This window comes from Triticum dicoccoides, chromosome 1B (genome assembly GCF_002162155.2).
Source record: "Triticum dicoccoides isolate Atlit2015 ecotype Zavitan chromosome 1B, WEW_v2.0, whole genome shotgun sequence".
NCBI classification, from domain to species: Eukaryota; Viridiplantae; Streptophyta; class Magnoliopsida; order Poales; family Poaceae; genus Triticum; species Triticum dicoccoides.
Genome location: NC_041381.1, coordinates 46,439,736 through 46,444,854, shown reverse-complemented (window position 1 = coordinate 46,444,854; position 5,119 = coordinate 46,439,736).

The window sequence follows — 5,119 nt, the reverse complement described above, 5'->3', positions numbered from 1 at the left end:
ATAAAAACTTCAAAAATTAAAATCCTTCGAGATGTAGTTATGTCACTACATCTATTAGTTAGGAAAAATAAAAAACTTAAATTTGGACATGTTTTTCCAAAAAAATGTTATGAAAAGTAAAACGGCCATATCTTTTACATACGATGTCGAAAAAACGCATAATATATCAACAAAATCAGCATGAAAATCCGCATCCAATTTTGATGGCCATAGGCCTGTTTACCAATTTTTAGAATCCTCAAATTCTGAAAGGAGACAAAGATATGCTCAAATTTCAGTTTTTTTTTTGAATTTTGGTTAAATCTGGTCAAACTACTTATTCAAGAAGTATTAGTGGTACTAAATAATTTTTCAAGAATGTTAGTGTTACTAAATAATTATTTCAGTATTTTGAATTTTGCTCAAATCTGATCAAACTGTGGTCAAACTATGGTCAAACTACTTATTCAAGAAATATTAGTGTTACTAAATAATTATTGTTTTTAGAATAATAGTTTCAAACTCTAACAGTGAAACGTGTGACTTCATCCTCAAACTAAACTTCTAAGGTTAATAGGATTGACATCTTACTATTGTTAGGAAAACAACAAGTGCAGACTTGGAAACGAGGGAGAATAGAACCAGAAAGTTAAGCGTGCTTAGACTGGAGTAGTGAGAGGATGGGTGACCAGCCGGGAGTTAGATGATTTTGAATGATGAGGGATGATCAGATATTAGAGGTTAAATTGAGCAGTGATGAGTGCTGATTAGAAATTAAATTGTAAAATAATTCAGAAATTTGAAAATCTAAAAAAATTAAAATAAAAAATTTTGTAAAAATAAAAAATTTCTTTTAGTCTCCACAAGCACCAGGAGATGAGCAGGCAAGTGGCACGCCATGTTGGTCTGCTGCATCTTGGGAGGGAGCTGATTTGTCTCATGAATCTATCTCTGATGCGTCCATTCACGTTCATGTCAACTGCAGCAAAAGGAGGGCCAAGCAAGGTTGTCGTTCATGTCCAAACCTGCTCCGACAAGGTGCAATTCCCGATCAAGTGTGTGTTGTTTCTGGCTCGTTTTGGCAAAGTGGATCCTAGGTAATCTGTCTCTTAGCCAGGTTATTTGTCGTGAGGCACTTCCCTCTCAGGAGGATCTAAGCAATGAAGCAAACGCCTTGGCTCTTGGGGCAGCCTTTGAGCTCCAAATCAGTGAGTTGTCATTGGTTGGGATTGATCCCTGGAACTGAATCATGTGAGAAGATGCCGTAGAGTGCTGTCCCGAGGTCGTCCACTTCCATCTAATGTTGTCCGGCGATCCACCGGTGAATTTTCTGTTCCTTGTCACTTGCCACAGCTCACAGAGCTCAGGCAGCACAACCGAAGGTGGGTTGGCCTTGACATAGTTTAGCCACTTTTCGCTGTTGATCGCGACCTTGAGTGAAAGACGGCGGCCATTTCGGTGCCCGAACAAGTTTGGCCATCTGTCCTCCGGCTGGCAGCCCTGAGCCTAATGTGATCTCCAGAAATTGGCCTTGCACCCAACTTCGATTGTTAACTCAGTGGTAGCTCGAAAGACGCACTCCACCGCCAGGTCACTGGCCATGATTAGATCCTGCCAGGGGCACGTGTCATCAGTCTATTTGCTCCATTGCCATCTTGTGCAGCGTGTTGCATATGTAGGTCATGGACCCTGAGGCCACCAAGCTACCGTTGCCCGCAAACCTCCTTCAAACGCACTAATCATCTGCCTACCAGTGTCGTCTGGTCTCGTCTGCTGCCCAGAGGAATCCACACTGCAGCCGGTCCAAAATTTGATGAATGAAGCCGGCGGTGCAATTGCCATCAGCCTGTAGATGGCCATGGCTGTGAGTGTAGTTCAGACAAGCTCAATCCAGCCTGGCAGCGGGATGAGCTTGGCCCTCCACCCCCTGAGCCGCTTGGCCAGACTATCCAGGATAGGCTGCAAGTCTTCTTTTCATAGGTGGCCATTCGAGAGGGGCAGCTCGAGGTAGGTAACTGGACATGGCTTGCGAGATCAGTTGGTGGCTTCGATGGCGGCCTCCACTGCGATCGCCTCGTTGTGGATGGTCATGGCTACGCTCTTGTCCCATTTTCCCTTGAGGACCGAGACCTCCTAGAACGCTTCGAGGACGCGCACTGCCGGGTGCATCTCTGAGTTAGATGGGTTGATGAAGGCAATGACGTCATTACATTGATGGACACTCCGAAGGACATCTTAAATATGTCTTCTAAAGTATCGACCGCTATCACAAAAAGTAGCGGTGAGAGGGAGTCTCCCATGTAACAACCCGCGGCGGTGTCTGCTCATTTCCGACCAATGACCGTTACTGTTCAGCCTGGTGGATAATGTTGTGAGCAGCCCTGAACTACAGTTTGTCCATCTGATGACAAAACCCCCGGCTGACAGTAGCTCGAGGAGAAATTCCTAAGAAAGGTCGTTGAAGGCTTTTGCAATGTCTATCGTTTGTAGTAGTGCATGAGTTCTTTTAGCCTTGAGAGTTGAAATCATTGCATGGACATACATAAAATTGTCAAGTATCGAACTCTTCCGGATGAATGCACTTCGGCAAGGCAAACGAGTTGATTCAACCATAAACCAAATGTTAGTTCCCCAGTGTAAAACAAGAACTTCAACTCAGTACAAGATTGGTGGCACTTCCTTGTCAATGTAAATGGTATACCAGGGAACGGGATTGCTTCCTTCCTCATGCAAGCGTGATGGGAAATTTTGCATGAGAGGAATGCAAGGCTTTCGGGAATGTCTCATCTTGTTGAGTATATTGATTCATTAGGAAATATAAGATAGACTATGATTTGTTCTGCCTTGTCTTGTACTCTAAGTTGGTCATTGTACTCCTATATATATATGCCCACGAGGCTCAAGCAATACAACTAACTATTCCACCAATCCCTCTCTCCCTTCTAACATGGTATCAGCCTAATCGATCAAAACCCTAGCCGTCGCCCGCCGCTTCCGCCCCGCGCACCGGCCCCGGGGCGGTTGGCCTCCATGACCACCATCGGGGGCCGCGTCGCCCGTACCTAGGGTTCGTCCGCGGTCATGTTGACCGGCTGCCCTAGAGAGTGTTTTTCACGGCCCTTGCTCCGGGTTTTTCTCTTTCTCCCGCCGGTCATCTTAATTGGTGTTTTCTTTAGTTTTCCGATCTATACTTGATCTGTTTGCGTTGCCCGCCGCCGCCGTCGACCCCCGTGTGCGTCTACGCCGACACCGTCGCGACCGGACGACTCCTTCACCGACCCGGCAGTCTCGCACGACAGGCGGCCCCTCACAGCCGTCGTCTACGCGTCGGCCCGCCCGTCGATCTACGCCGACAGTCTCCCCCTCTCCCACCGGGACACCTGCATCACCTCCACCAGCAGCCTCGTGCCATCCGCCGGCCAATCATAGCCGCTGCTCGCGCGCCGGCCCGCCAATCGATCCACTTCACCTGGCTCCGACGTGTCTGCACGGCGGCCCTGCGGGTTGCCTCGCCGGCTTCTTCCTCGGCTGCGTCAAGCCCGTCGGCTGCCACGAGCTCGAGCGCCGCTGCTTGCTGGTCGCTTCGGCCTCGCTGCGCGGACGCCGACGCTGCTTTGGCGGTCCGGGTGCCAGTCCTGATGTGCTAGTCCGCACGTCGTCCCACGCCGTCCTTCATCGCTGGCTTCATCTCGAACTTCGCCTCCACCCCGCCACTGAGCGGCGTCCCCAACCTCGCGCGCGATCGGTTTGTTTACCCACCCGCCGCTGCGATCCACCTCATCTATGTCGTGCGACCGACCTAGCCCGTCAGTTGCGCGCGGCTCCGCAAGTCCCGTGAAGCCCGTCATGAGTTCAGCGCCCCCCTCTAATGATGGAGCAACTGGCTGCCGCTGCGTCGCCCCTTCGGGCCGCCGCCCTGTGGTTATTCTCCAAGTTGCACCGACCCGCGTCACCGCCGTGTCCCCCCTTTGGGTCATAGTGCCGCGGCCCGTTGTCCACCGCCGCCCCGAGGCCATATGTCCAGGTCGTCCCCGTGGCTGCACCGACCCTCGCACCGCTGATGCGTCGCCCCGTCAGGTCGTAGCGAGCGTGACGCGCGATCCACACCGCCATCCCTAGGCCGTCCCCGCAGTTGGACTGACCCACGCTCCTCCTCCGCGCCGCCCCTTCGGGCTGTAGCGCCACGGCCCGCGGTCCCCGACGCCGCCCCGAGGTCTTCCCGCTGTTGCCCCAACCCGTCCGCCGCCGCTACGTCACCCTTTTGGGCCCGTAGCGCGAAGGCCCGTGTTCCATTCCGCCGTCACCGCGCGTTGACCTCCGGTGGTATACACCACGCCATCTTCCTCAGCGCTGGAACGCCACCGTCCGCCCCAATCTTCGTCATGCTGTCGGGTCCTCGCCTACTTCGAGCATCGCCCCTGCGCTCCAAACCTAGCCGCCGTCACAGCCGTCGCTCTTCTTCGGCCTCTGTCGCCGCTACCCTCATAGCCACCGTTGCCGCCCGTCCACCTCGTCCGTCTTTGTCCAGCACCATGCCATCGCCAGCGTCGCCGTCATCTACCCCGACCACTTCGTCTACTCCAACAACCACGGGCGACATCGGCACCGCAACTGCCGTCGAGTCCTCCTCTACTGTCCTCTCCGACTTCTCCAACATGGCGCACAGCTCGTGCAGGTTCCAGTCTACGCATGCCCAGTGCTGGCAACACCGACGCGTGCATTCATCCACGATGTGTGCCCGGGCCTGGCAAGCCTGGTGCGGCGCTTCGTCAACTTCGTCTTCATCTGTTTACGCATGCCCGGTGCTGGCAACACCGAAGCGTGCCTTCGTCCATGATGTGTCCCCGGGCTTGGCAAACCCACCGCGACGCGTCGTCAACACCGTCTTCCACACGGCACCACTACTTCGACACCACTGCGCCCACTAACTCGGCGGCTCCTTGTGCCTGCGGCTCCACGGTGACTTCCTCGACACCGGCCACCCCTACCCAACATCGACCATGGCATTCTTCGCACGACTACCTCGACCACGGCTACACCACCATATTCTCTCGACTACATCGACAAACGGCACAAAGGCTACCGCCTTCCTTGAGTAACCTCGTCCGTTTCTACTCCAGCCATGACTTTCGTGATGCGT